The sequence below is a fragment of the Populus alba genome, chromosome 14 (assembly GCF_005239225.2).
Source record: "Populus alba chromosome 14, ASM523922v2, whole genome shotgun sequence".
In the NCBI taxonomy this organism is placed as follows: Eukaryota; Viridiplantae; Streptophyta; class Magnoliopsida; order Malpighiales; family Salicaceae; genus Populus; species Populus alba.
The window spans coordinates 23004644-23020253 of record NC_133297.1 but is presented as its reverse complement, the minus strand read 5'-3'; the positions used below and the strand labels follow the sequence as shown (position 1 = coordinate 23020253).

The window sequence follows — 15610 nt, the reverse complement described above, 5'->3', positions numbered from 1 at the left end:
AACTAAGAGGAAGAATTTATAGTGAGAAATTTTGAAAATGCCAATTCAATACCACCTATATGTAGGCCCAGCTTATAGTCTCACACTCTCTCTTCTCTCTATTAATTATTTATTTTGAACAAAAAAATGTGTATATACAGGTAGTTGTGATTGTGGCTCATATCTCCATGTGATTTTTACATCCAAGACGACTTAACACCCTCTATGGGTCGGGATAGACTTCCCATTCTGTTTTCTAAAAAAACTGGCAAACCGGGTCTTTTCGTATAGTTAGATTCCAAGATAAGTTGACATGTTCTTTATGGAATTGCTTGCCATAAATCATGAATTATCCACATTTCCACTAGGATGCGTCTCAAGGGTCAGCAGAAGATTATCTAAAGACCCCGTACTCAGTCTGCATGTAACCTATTATTCGATAGTTTCACCCGCCATTTAAACTAGTGTTTTGCATATTTTTATTTATTATAAAATACCCTTGATATGTTCTTTTGTTTTACTGTTTGAAGGCCTTTTGGATGAAAGATACAAAAAAGAGTAAATTGGAGCGTAATTGGCAGATTTGACGTTCAGTCGATATTTGTGCAGAGCGAGTGAGTTCAGAGGTCAAAATGAAGTGGATTCCAATGGAATTAAAAAGCAAACATCCAACTTTCTGGAAATGTAATGCAAGAAATAAAGAGATAAGATCATGGAAATAAACATCCTTCAAAGTCAAATCTCGCGTTCTGCCAATGATTGACCATTGACATTCCAAAATCTCAATATATGGCGCTTTCAGCAAGTCCAATTGATGCAAACTCAATTTTAGTTGGATTCCTTTTACTCAAAATCTCATAAACGCTCCAAATATCAGCAAAAACGATAGTCCATATGAGGGAGATAATGCAATTTCAAGAGATGACAGGCTGAATTCTGCCAGCAAGCAGGATTGCGGGAAGCAAACGAACTCCCAATTTCATCTAGAAGCATCCAAAACCGACCAGCAATTTTAGCTCCTCTAGTAAATATTCTTAGAAGGTCAAGAAGGAGCCACCAACCTTCATGGCAGCCACCAACCATCAAGCAGCCGCCAAAGCCTGCCAGCCACCAGCGCGCCAGCCGCTTTCACACTACACATCTATGGGATGTTCACACTCTTGAAACTTTGATTTTTCTTACTATACAACTTTCGTGTATAGAATAGAGGAGAGGAGAAGGATGGTGAAAGAAAGAAAAAAAGGAAGGAGGAAACACAAACTCTCCTCTCTACAAATCAGAAGATTTATGATTCTCATCTATTAGAGTAGTTGTTCAAATAGATATGCAAGGCTAAAGCTCATTTTCTTGTCTTACAAGGACACAAACAAACCTGGATTTTAAGAACCGTTGAGATTTAATTGCTTCCTCTTTTTCTTCAGTTATATGTTATGAATGAGTATGTTTGTTTCCTATTGCATATTTCCTATGATTGCTTATCTTAATTGCTAGAGCGGGACTCTAAGTTATTCATTATGTGAACAATCTATTGCTAAGTTTGATATCAAACGGAATGTGGTATATAAACTTGTGAAGCAGACTAAGCTGATAATTGTAAGCGGAACTACCGTTAATGTAAACTTAGGAGAACATTCGATCATAGCAACACAAATTGACAACTTGGTTGTTAAGATTAATTGTGAATTTATCTGGATCTTAAGGTTGCCATTTTGCATTAAATCATTTAGTGCGGGACACATTGGATTGTCTTGTTGAGTTAGGGCTAGTTATACGGCGGATCCAGTTAATAACCAATATTAAGAAAAAAGAGATAAATCATAATATAAACTGCGAGTCTCTCGGTTCTCACAGGATCGGTTCTAATCTGTATGGCTGGATAGTGTTGCTTTGCCAACCAAGGTTTTTTTCGTTGATATATTTCAATCTTCAATTGATTTTGTTGTAGTTTAATTTCTAGCCATAGTTTAAATCATTGCAAATCAAACCCCCCTTGCATAACGTTATAGCATAAAAATCTGATCATCTAAACCTTTCTCGTTGAGAGTCGACCCCTGCTTTGCTCTATATTATCTATGTGTGTTTTAAGCTAGCGGTAATTAATTTGTTGCGACCGCGACATCGCAACACAGGGGCATCCTTAATGAATGTATTTAATGATTCTTACACTGTTTACAAATACCATTCCTACTAAGAACGACGATGTCGCATTACAAGTCCATCTGGCACCATTTGTGAAGACTTCAATATGTTATTACACGACATTTACTTTGCAAAAAGTGCTTTTACCTGTTCCAAGCATGTAGTGAAATGAAAGAATGGACAACTCACCTAATCAATCGGACCTTTCCTTCAGTTAAGCAGTGAATATCTTCAGGAATCCATGATCATTAACAAAACTCAATCTGACCATACCGTAGCACCAATAAGATTATTGTGTTAATCTATCTTGGAGGCAAAGCAGGAAAATACCTTTCAAAGTTTTTCACAGTGACGTGGTGTCCCTATTTTCAATGAGAATTGGAAAAGGACTTTCCAAGAAGAAGAAAGGAGGTAAGAGACATTGTACCAAATTCCTATCTCAGAAATATCAGCCTTATTATGGCGGAAATTGACAAGGAGATTCGACTGTAGAGTCGACAACTAACGTAATCAGTTAATATAATTGAATCGAGATGAGACGAGAGTAACTATCAAAAACAGAGAAGCGACTTTATACAGCTAGAAATAAACAACCACCCAACAACGATGTTGCAGAAAAAAGCCTTCAATCTTTCGTAATTAATACTTTCGACCAATATATAGAGTTCACTTATTCAAATGAAAATATATTCAAAATAACTTCAAACGATGCCCAATTTACACTTGAAAACATTGCCATTCTTTGTATTCTCGATATTTCACAAGCTCCCATTATGGCATACACATGTATTCACTATAAATCCGGTACCACCTCTTGATCTAGTTTTCCAGGCAAATTATAGATGGAGTCGAGAACTTATAAGAAGTCAGAACTTGTTAGAACCCAATATGTTTCTTCTTTCTCAGTATTTATCATCTGTACATGAAACCATACTGCTTTTTGATTCGTTGTTCCTTTCATGATGACGTTGTCCACTACATCGCCCTAGTGATTTCTACTTGTCCTACAAGGTGTGTGTGTGTTCGCAGATTGGTTTCTCAGCTGACTTGATCCACTCGAAGTTTGAATTCGTAAATCAGCGTTTTAATAGCCCAACTAAGCCTTTTATATTCAAATCTTTCACAGGCAAGTGAACAATGGTGTTCCAGTAGGGCAATAGTCCTTTATAAATAACTACCTTAATGATGTTTTATGAACGTAGTTGCGAATTAAGCCCAAGTGGCATCTTAAGTTTAGTATTGGACCAGTACTTTCCTCGTTCAGGGGATTCACTGTTTTCTCCAAGAGTCTGTGATCTCCCTATCAACCTCTACTTCGTCCACCACTTGTCTGCAGCTGTGCATAAGGGTGAGACAACCTTTGTGAGTGCTGATGTCGTAGTATTTGCTTCATTAAAGAACAAAATTAGGCTTTGTCGAGATGGCATATGCCAGAAATGATGTTCCACCATCACCTTAGTCACTATGCTCGAGGCGATTCCCAAAATATAAGACTCAAAGAATAGTGGGGTGTGCAACTCTCTTACACTCCGATTTTGTTGATCATCTGTTTCCGCTGGAAGATTGCCTCCTATTCCATTTCGAATATATAATCTATGGCGATCGTAATCGACTCGTACACCCGAACCAAATGATGGAGAAACTTCGGAACCCATTGAAATTCACTATACGCCCAAATAAGCAAAATCTCTGGATCAACGAATAGGATTAAAAAGCATCTATGTGACGGTTTGAAATGAGTCAAACTTTTTGACAATTTTCACTAAGTCTTTGTAGAATGCATGTGATTGCCAGCTATAAGTACCAACTTTGTTTTTGACGAGAACATGACCCCCACATACCTTAGAACTGACTAAAATTTAACATGCATACTTGACCTCATTGTCAGGAATGCCATCTTCAGTAATTTAATCAGGACAAATAATAAAATTAAATACGGCAGTTATCAATAAAAGTTCTTGAGTGCTGTCGAACTTTGTCATTGAGTTACTCCAAGAGCTGGCATTGTCTTGAAACAAGAAAATTTAACAATGATTAGCAAACCAAGGCATCCGTAAACAAAAAAGTAAACGAATTACATTGAGAAAATTAGTCCTCCGATTTTGGTGATGATGTCAGATTTTCGAATCTGGTTGTCTCCAATCGTTTGACAACATGATTTGCGACAATCATTTTCGTTTTTTTGATTGTGATATCCAAGCATTCTTGAAGTTAATCAAAATCCATGCACCAATCTAACCATTAGAATCTTTCCTTAGGTAAGAAGTATTCAATGCTGCATGATCATAAATCAACAACAGGGTGAGCCAACAAGATAAAGGACCTGAATTTATACATTGCAAAATACTATTGCAAGTAACTATCTTTTTTCAGTCTGGTGGTGTTAATTTCATTTGAGCACTATTTAAGATTTTTATCTCTGTATAGGAAAATCACAATAGGTTTCTTATCTTTTCTTCGTCCCAAGAGACAACACCCACGCATAATCACTAACGTCACACATTATTTAAAGGTAATGCATCCAATCCAGGCAGGGTTGAAATGCGACAAGGAGCAGGAAGTAAGCAGTTTTTTAGTTTTAACAGAAGAGCTCTTTCATAATGTTCAGTCCATTCAAAATATTATCTTTGTTAGAAGGTTACTCACAGGGCTTAAAATTTACACTTAAGGAATCTTTGATGGAACCTTCTGTAAAAACCAACAATTGTCTAAGAATATCTAACATCTTAACTGATTTTGGTGTTGAATAGTTGGCAAATTAAACTCATGATTTTATGAATTTGTCAACCTCAATTCCCTTTCGATGGTAAAACATGCTGATCGAAGTACCAATGCGGTTTGTTACCATAAAGTGACATTTTTTCCCAAATTCAGTACCTAAGATTTCTTCTCTTCACACCTTGCTCAAACCTTTCTTCTCTAAGTTAGTTCAACAAATCATTCATAATGACTCACAAAAACAGAAAAATCCACTCCATAATAAATCTCAAGAAAACGTCAACCGATATCTACTGAATATCTAAGCATCCATGCTACATAATCAAAAGGCATCCTTCTCGATATGCAAAATCGTACTAACGAATGTGAAGTACTCTTCTCTGATCTCTTCCAATGCAATTCCACAATTGTGATTGTAACCTGATAATAGCCATCTAGGAAATCAATACAAAATGCATAACTACAAATCTCATCTAAGGATTTGATCTCATGAAGTTAAAGGAAAAATTATCTTTTCTATTCATTGAATTATGTTCCTAAATAGTCAATGACACATGCGCAACTAGTAATATAGTTGATTAACTCATTATTTCTATTTGTCTATCATATGACTCGTCGACTTCTTTCATACAACTTCGGGTAGATCTTACCATTTGCTATCAAATATAGGACTAAATGATTCAATTATTCTAGAATGCTCAAGACTTCCATTTGTCACTACTTCTTCTTCATATTAGATAAAGCCTTCGTTGCATTTCTCTACAGGGTTTAGCATTTTCCTCCAAATAAATTCCGATGTCACTTGTGTGCAAATCAAAGGGCTTAATTCCTTTTTATGTCAGCTATGGTTCATCCTAATGCATTTTGTTGCATTATTAGAGTGTGTAATAACTTACACTTCTTGATGTCATTAGTTTGGAAGAGCGTTACTACCAGAAAAGTTTTATTTTCTCCTAAAATGGAGTATTTGAAGATTGAATGGTAACGGCTTCAAATCAGTTTGGTGGTTGAACACTTAAAGGTATGGACTCAACTGATCGTGGTGCAATTCTTCAATTTGTGGTCTTCCCAATTACATGCCTTTGGAATTCTTCCTGGGAAAGTATGACCATTTACAAATCATTCAGATTCATCTCGAATCTCCCCAATTTCATTAGAAGTGGTTTTGAAATTGATTCATGAACTAATTTTTCAAATAAAGTCACTTCCTGTAAATCGAATCATTATCATCCCCAGGTTGTTTGTAAATGTTGAAATATTCATCTTCAATGCCATGTTTCCAAAATGATAGCATTCATCAGTCCCATTCCTACAATTAATCAATGCATTCAAAAGTTGGCAAAATATGGACATTCTAAAATGATAGGAATTTTGCAGATTACATCGCGTCAACAGGTTGTGTATCCAAGACAACAATAATTCTACAGGGTAAATGAATTTTATCAACTTGTTACTCAAACACATCCTTCAACTCTCTAGGCACTTTTACTAAGATCTATCGAGCAAGTAAAAGAGGTTATAGAGGTTGTTTTAACTCACCTTAATTGAGACTGTTGACGTTGAAGGACTGAATATGGAAAAGAAATTCACACTAGCTCCAAGATCAAACAAGGCGTGTTTTAATTTTATTGTTTCTCCAATAAAGCAAGAAATCATATAGGACAAACCAGGCTTATAAACATCATTAGGATATGTCACCTTATAGGATCCCCTGGATCTATGGAAAACCTTTTCACATTACTGCTGGAACTTGAACATAAAGCTTATTGGGCTATTAAAGCCTTTTCAATTCAAATCTTATCGCAAATGCTTAGTCAGCTGGTGAAAATTACAAATAAAATGAGCTTGAGGAATAAGAAATGATACATATGAAAATTCAAGAATTCATAAAGCAAGAATCAAAGGAGTTTCAATGACAAGAAAATACTAAGGAAAAACATTCAATGTTGGTCAAAAAAAGTCTTGCTTTTTAATTCCTCGCTCCGTGTATTTCCTGGAAAGCTAAGATTAAGATGGAGCGGTCCTTTTATTGTGAAACATGTGTATCCATATGAGGCATGTGATATCGAGAATCCAAATAATGGTAAGTTTTCAAGGGTAGAATGGACATCGTTTGAAAGTTTACTTTGACAATTTTTTAGTTGAAAATGACTCTATTAAATTGGGTGATCATGTATATAAGGATTGATTCTTTTTGTCACATTGTTTTTGTGTTTCTTTTTGTGTGACTTTTGTTTTGTTAGTTTCTCTCACCCCGGTCAAATGGCGGATAATGGTACTCCGTGACTTTTTGTCTGTCACAAGATGTGCCAAATGGAATTGTAATGCCAAATGTCATTCTTTAGAAATGGTATCTATAAACCGTGAAGATAAAATACAGTTCATTAAGGATGGCCTGAGTAAGGAGTATTCTAGATAAAATGAACTTACAGTTCATTCTTTTTACTCTTGAGACGCACCCTAGTGGAGATATGCATCGTGCAATTCATGATTTACGACCACAATTCCATAAAGAACATGCTCGACATAGTCTTGGGAATCTGACTAAAAAAGACCCTGTTTGCTAGTTTTTAAGAAAACTGGATGGGAAGCCTATCCCCAACCTATAGAGGGCGTTTATGTTGTTCTTGTACGTAAAACCAAGGAAAGATGTGAGGTCGTCGCAATCATAACTACTTGTACATACACATGTTGTCACAGAGAGAGAGAGAGAGAGAGAGAGACTCCAGCTGGCCTACATATAGGTGGTATGATTGTATTTTCAATTTCTCATCTATAAAATCTTCTCTTCCTTCCCTTTATTTCTACTTAACCCACACATTCAACAGCTATCGAAGCGTGTAGAAATGGCAGGTTCCTCAAGTCATCAAATAAGAAATATTTGTGTTTTCGGTGGATCCAGTCCTGGGAAAGAAAAAGAGTTTTTAGAATCAGCAAATTATCTTGGTCAGGTATTAGCTGAGAGAAAGATTCATTTAGTTTATGAAGGAGTCAGCCTTGGGTTAATGATGAGTGTGTCAACAACTACATTCCTAGGAGGCAGTCAAGTTTTGGGTATCATTCCAAAAGTTTTAGCCGAAGGGACAATCATTGGAAAACACAGTTGGAGAGGAATTTACAGGTCTCCACAATGTCTGATCAACCTATCGCCTTAATACAATGTTTAAACATGTTGATGCCTTCATTGCCTTACTAGGTGGTCTGACACATTGGAAGAGATCTTTCATATTTCCTCTTGAGCCCATCTTCACATTCACCATAAACCTACATGTTTGTTAAATGTTAATGGTTTTTATGATACATTGTTGTCTTTTCTTGATCAAGCTGTGGAACAGGAATTTCTAACATATTTGGCACGATGAATCATAATCTTTGCTGCTACTTTCCTCTGCTGAACAATTGATTGACCAAGTGATTAGTACTTAAAAGTGCATTTTTATCAAGGTTTTATATGATCATTTTGCACTTAAAGTATCAATAACTCCTTAACTAAAGCATGTTTTATAAAAATATACCTAATAATATAGATACCTTTAATTTATAGTAAATGTTCATCTTAAATGTAGGCCTATCACATAAATAAAAGTATTGATTGATGAGTTTAAGTATTGAAATTGAAAGGATAAAGAGAGGGCTCAACTTAGAAAAGAAATGTTGGTGCAGTCCAAACTGGAACACTATTCAGTAATTGGGTCATATCTCGAGTTTTAGATGTCCAAATGACCTCAATTGTTTGGACATATTCGGTAAGACATAGACCTACAACTTTCATGCGGAGTCCAAGATTTAAAAAGGCTATTTTCAAGTCCAAATTATAGCAACAACGAAGAAGTTCGAATTGTCCTCCAGCCCAGAAACTGTTCGGTGTTCATCCCATATCTTGAGTTCTAGAAGTCCAAATGACCTTAATTTTTTTTCCTGGAAAGATAAGAAAATTTCCTATAACTTTCATGAGTACATATGGTTCTAGTTCTGATGCTAGCAATGACGTTTTATTTAAACAAGAAGATAAGGATTTTCACCAAATCAAGAGTTGGCCACCCACTCAATAATTAGTCATCAAATCAATAGTTCCAAATTTTGGTCTATAAAAGGAGGCATTTGCCATGCATTTAGGGGCTTGGTTGTTCAGATCAAGAACTTGCTCTTGCTCTTGCTCTCTCTTTATATTTTTTGTAATTCTTAAGTTTTTCTTTCATTAATATCTTGTTTATGGTTTTCATTTCCTTTCCTTTACTTAGTTAACTTGTATCTTATTTATGTTCTTATTTTGTTTATTTATGTTTCTCTTCTTTATTATGTTTAGTTAAGTTTATTATGTCAAGGTGAAAAGGTTACATTAATGGTGTAAGAATAAGTATAGTGTAAACTCAACATGGTCCTTAATGTTTAATATTAACATGTCTTATCTTTTTATCTTACTAATTCTTAATACATTGCTTGTTAAATGGTTAATCTAGATTTGTGTTGTATAACACTTGGTATAACAAATGCTTGGCACTTTCATAGCCCAACCGTATAGTATTACTTACCCCTATGCTATGAAAGAAATTTGATTTGTTGTTAACATAAGTTAGCATCATGAATTCCTCACAATATTTAAAAGTTTAGTGTTACTTAAATAATATAATTAATGTTAACAATTTATAATGAGCTATTAATGATAAATCATATGATTGGAACCTCCTTTGTGTGTGGTTTCCAGTTAAATAATAAGAGTTTATACTATACTTGTTTGAAATACCATTAGTGGATCCTCTAACCTTGACATTTGTTTTTATCATTATTTAATCCTTACATTAATCTTCCATCTCAAAGTTCTCATCAACTTATTATTATTATTATTGTTGTTGTTGTTGTTGTTGTATTATTATTATTGTCTATAATTTATACAATTAACCTCCTGTGGTTCGACCCCGGTCTTGCCGAGTTATTTATTACTTCGACATTCACTTAGATTGGATATGAGCCTTCATTTGTGAAACCTTGTGTCTTTTTGTTTTATTATTTTGTTTTGTTATTTATTGTACTTGTTTAAGTGTGTTTCAAGTTTATCAGTGTTTGTTGTTTCAGGTGATGTCTTCTATACTCTATCTTTCTACCTTAGGACATTGAGGACAATGTATCGTTTTGGTTGGAGGGAAAGGGTAGTAGTTGATACTTAAAAAAAAATTAACTAATTGTGTTTCTATTTGCAAAACCGTTGTTACTAAGATGGCAGGGTCAAGAAGTTCATTTGTTAAAGTAACTCTTGAGATGCATCTTAGTAAACATTATTAAAGGTCTATCATAATACTTCTTGAAATATTCAGGTTTACAAACTCTCTTATTATTATTATCAATTGTTAGTGCTCATATGCTCATTCAACAAGTATTCTTAAATCTTCATTTTCACACACACTTTAACATATGATTGTGGATTGCACATTGGATTATTACATTATTTATGTTTTTTGTTAAAGTAACAACTAAATAAAAATGGATAGTATATAATTTGCCAAAAAAAACAATGGTAATAAATGTAATTAAATAAATAAATAAAAGCATTGATAAGTTTGGTTGTGTAGCATTTCTAACCTAAGCAATTAAGCCTGAAGGGGTGTTTTAACACCTAATATCTTAAAGTCAACTGACTTGGGAGCTATTGGCCTAACACTTGTTACATGGGTTGATGTGAAAAGCTTAAGGGAATCAAACATTACACTATCTACGTATCAATATCTGCAACCCAAGTTATTAAACTTGAAGGGGTGTCTCAACACTTAATGCCTTAAGACCAACTGGTCTGGGAGTCATTAGCCGAAAGCTCATTACATGAGTTAAAGATGCATTGTGTTTTAAGTTATATGTATATAAAAAAAGAAAAAATTAGAAAAGAAAAGGAAAAAGATAATAATCTCAACCCAAAGAAGTTAACCTTAAACATTCGAACAGGATATTGTTTTCTTCTAATAAAAGCCCTATCATCTATGTTTTCATACATTGAGCGCATACAAAAGAAGGTTTATTAATATCTTGTTTCAATAGTATGAACCAAATATATATAAATTTAATGAGAGTTTGTTTACTTGGATAGATTAATGGAAGTTGAATGATGAATGTCTTGTTTTATGGAACTTGCAAATTGTTTTTCTATTTTAACGCTTTGATTACTAGGAACTAGTAACAAGCTCATTGAAGGGTGTGATTAGTACTTACAAGTGTATTTTTATCAAGGTTTTATATCATTATTTTGCAATTGAAGTATCAATAACTCCTTAACTAAAGCATGTTTTATAATAACAAGTTTGATAATATAAGATACCTTTAATTTATGGTAAATGCTCATTTTAAATGCAGGTACAACTCACAATTCAAAGGATTGATTATTGTGATTAACTATTGGAAGTGAAAGGACAAAGAAAAGGCTAAGCTTAGAAAGGAGATGCCGATTCAATTCAAATTCAAACACTGTTCAGTCATTAGGTCATATCTGGAGCTATAGATCTTGAATTTCAGTTTGGTTTATATGGCTAGAAAGATAAGAAATGGGCCTACAACTTTCATGAATAGGAAAAGACCCAAATCTGCCGTTTTTAAATTCAAAGTTTGGCCACAAAAGAGAAGTCAGAATCTGTCCTACAATCCAGCCCAAACACTGCTTAGAATTTTACCCATATCTAGAGTTCTAGAAAGCCAAATGACGTGAAATTTGGTGGGTGGAAGGAAATGACAATTTCCAACAACTTTCATGTAGAAGACATGCTCAAATTCTGATGTTAACAATGACATTTCATCCAGACAAGAGCTTAAGGGCTATCCACCACGTCCACCAGCAGCACTACTCAGTGTTTTCAACATATCTCAAGCTGTAGTGATCCAAATAATTTGATATTTGGTTGGTGGAAGGAAAAGATAATTTCCAATAACTTTCATGAAGAACACTTTCCCAAATTCGGATTGCATTAATATCATTTCATCCAGCCAAAATGCTTGAGTGTTGCTATCCACCAAGTCCACTAAATCAATAGTTGGCCACTACATCAATAATCAATTACCAAATGAATAGTTCTAAATTTTAGCCTATAAAAGGAGGTATTTGCCATTCATTTAGGCATCTTATTTTTCAGATCAAGATCATGTTCTTGCTCTCTCTTTTTATATTTTTGTAATGCTTAAGTTTTGCTTTCATTAATCTCTTGTTCATGCTTTTCATTTCCTTTACTATACTTATTAATCATGTTCTCCTCTTATTTATGTATGTTTCTCTTCTTTGTTATGTTTAGCTAAGTTAATTATGTTAAGGTGAAAAGGTTTCATTAATGGTGTTAGGATAAGTATAATATAAACTCTATATGAACTTTAATACTTATATCCTACAACTTGCTATTAACATGTTTTATCATTTTTATCTTATTAATTCTTAATATCTTGCTTGTTAAATGGTTAATCTAGATTTGTGTTGTATAACATTTGGTACATCAAATACTTGATCCTTCATAGTCTTCGGCTGACATCGTTGTTATGAGAGGAACTTGATTTGTTGTCAATATAAGTTAGTATCATGAATATCTGATAAAATTTATAAGTATGGTGTTATGTAAATAAGATGATTAATATGATCATGTTGATAATTTATAAAGAGTTTATATGTTACTTATCTCTAATACTATTAGTGGATCCTCTAACCTTGACATTTGTTTTATCATTGTTTAATCTTCACATTTATTTACATTTCAAAGTCCTCTTTAACTCATCATCATCATTGTTGTTGTTGTTGTTGTTGTTGTTGTTGTTGTTATTGTTATTATTTATAATTTATATAGTTCGCCTCCTTGTGGTTCGACCTCGGTCTTGCCGGGGTTATTCATTACTTTGACACTCCTGCACTTGGGATATGACATCAACTCTTTGATCATGTCATTAGTTAACTAAGGAAACTAGTCTTGCTCAATTTAGAGATGTAGAACTCCAGTTATGGGTTACCAACTAAAACTGAGTCGTGACTGATTCTATTGGACAATAACAGTTAGATAGTAACAGTTCAATGTCTAGACAGTAACGGTTGGATAGTAACAATTGGATAGTAACAGTTGGACAATAACACTTCAATGTCTAGATGGTTGGACAATAACAATTTAATGTCTAGACAGTAATGGTTCAAAGTTCGACAATAACAGTAGACTTTCACGTGAATACTATATATAAGAATATAAAAGAATTGAGTCATATGAACACTTGCACATTGAGATACTAACTCTGAAAATATACATGATATAAGTGTGTTATTATAAGAAAATGAACATGCATAGAAAGTAACATATAAGTGATTGATGAATATGGATTCTTTATAATATTGGCTTGAAGGAATCATAACCAAAAAACTTCCTTGTGATTTAGGAGGAGCAACTAGGATTGGATCTTTTGTTACAAGACGTCGCGAGACAAACGAAGCAGGTGCGTGATCTTCCTCCTATGTGCACTTATACAATTTAAAATTCTTCTGGTGAATACAATTACAATAAATATCGTGTTCAGTGTAAATAAAGTCTAGCATATTTACAAGATTAGCTTCGACTAATGGCATCCGTGATAGGATTGCCTGGAGATGAATTACGAGATTAGCTTCGACTAATGGCATGGATTGCCGAGAGATGAATTAAGATATTAGCTTTGGCTAATGGCGTCCGTGATAGGATTGCCGGAAGATGAATCTAATGGCATCCATGATAGGATTAATGGGACATGAATTAAGATATTAGCTTCGGCAAATGGCGTCCGTGATAGGATTGCCGGGAAATGAATTATAAGATTAGATTTTACAAGGTCACCCGGTTCATGCAAGTAAATAAGAGTATTCAAATTAAGAATATGCAAATTAGTGTTAATTGGGTTTAAAAGATTTACAAGCAAAATATAAGTTCTTTATTAGAATTATTATGGATCCGATAGAAAAATTAATATTTCATTTGTATACATTACATGAGCATATATATATATATATATATATATATATATATATATATATATATATATCAACATAATGGTATGTCCATCAAATATCCAAGAAAATCATTAGTTTAGGTTTCTACTTTGTCAAGCTTATATAAATATTTAACTTAAACAAAAGGAAATTAACGCGTTTATGTAGTATACTTTTATATAAACCTTGATGTATTTTGACACGACCAAAAGATTGATGTCTTCTCCCAAGTGCAGGAGTGTCGAAGTAATAAATAACCCGGCAAGACCGGGGTCAAACCACAGAGAGGTTAATTGTATAAATTATAAATAACAACACAACAATAACAATAATAGCAACAATAACAACAATAATAATAACAATAATAATAATAATAATACTCAGTACGTGGCGTTGTTATACTTGAGAATGATCTAAGAGATCGGGTCACAGGTTTCCAGCCTATATACCGAGTTTATGGAAAGATCAAAGAGATATATTATATAATATAAACAGATTTCTGATGCGAATGAACAAAGCAAGACCAACAATGTCAGGATCCTTGATCAAACACAGAGCATACTTAACATACATAAAATATAGCAAGAATGTAAATAATAATAAATAATAATAATAATAATAATAAATAATAATAATAATAATAATAACAATAAAAAGAAGAGGAGGAAGAAATTAATGAGAACTTTGAGATGGAAGATTAATGTAAGGATTAAACAATGATAAAAATAAATGTCAAGGTTAGAGGATCCACCAATGGTATTTCAAACAAGTATAATATAAACTCTTATTACTCAATTTGGAAACCACACACGAAGGAGGTTCCATTCGGATGATTTGTCATTAATATCTCATTATAAATTATTAACATGATCATATTAATTATCTCATTTACATAACACCAAACTTTTAAATATTATCAGGAATTCATGATGTTAATTGATGTTAACAACAAATCAGGTACTTTTCATAGCCCAGGTGTAGGTAATACCATACGGTTGGGCTATGAGAGTGCCAAGCATTTGTTGTACCAAGTATTATACAACACAAATTTAGATTAATCATTTAACAAGCAAGGTATTAAGAATTAGTAAGATAAAAAGATAAGACATGTTAATATTAAACATTAAGGTTCATATGGAGTTTATACCATGCTTGTTCTTACACCATTAATGTAACCTTTTCACCTTGACATAATAAACTTAGCCAAACATAATGAAGAAGAGAAACATAAATAAACAAAACAAGAACATAAATAAAATACAAGTTAACTAAGGAAAGGAAAGGAAATGAAAAGCATAAACAAGAAATTAATGAAAGCAAAACTTAAGAATTACAAAAATATAAAGAGAGAAAATAAAGAGCATGAACTTGATCTGAACAACCAAGCCCCTAAATACATGGCAAATGCCTCCTTTTATAGGCCAAAATTCGGAATTATTGCTTTGATGACTCATTGTTGAGTGGGTGGCCAACTTTTGACTTAGTGAAAATCCTTATCATCTTGTCTAAATAAAACGAAAATGCTAGCATCAGAACTGGGTCCAGATGTCCAAATGAAAGTTCTAGGAAACTCTCTTAGCTTTCCAAAAAAAAAAAAAGATGAGGTCATTTGAACTTCTAGAACTCAAGATATGGGATGAACACTGAACAGTGTTGGGCTGCAGGACAGATTCGGACTTCTCCGTTGTTGCTATAATTTGGACTTGAAAATGGCCTTCTTAGATCTTGATGTCCAAATGAAAGTTGTAGGCCTATGTCTTATCAAATCTCTGTAAAAATTTCAGATCATTTGGATATCTAGAACTCGAGATA

At 33.5% G+C, this 15610-nt stretch overlaps 1 pseudogene; it reads right to left on the bottom strand.

Moving 5' to 3' along the window:
- Positions 1–14089, bottom strand: part of LOC140954571 (uncharacterized) — a 93142-nt pseudogene extending 79053 nt beyond the window's left edge.
- Positions 14090–15610: the final 1521 nt, after the last annotated feature.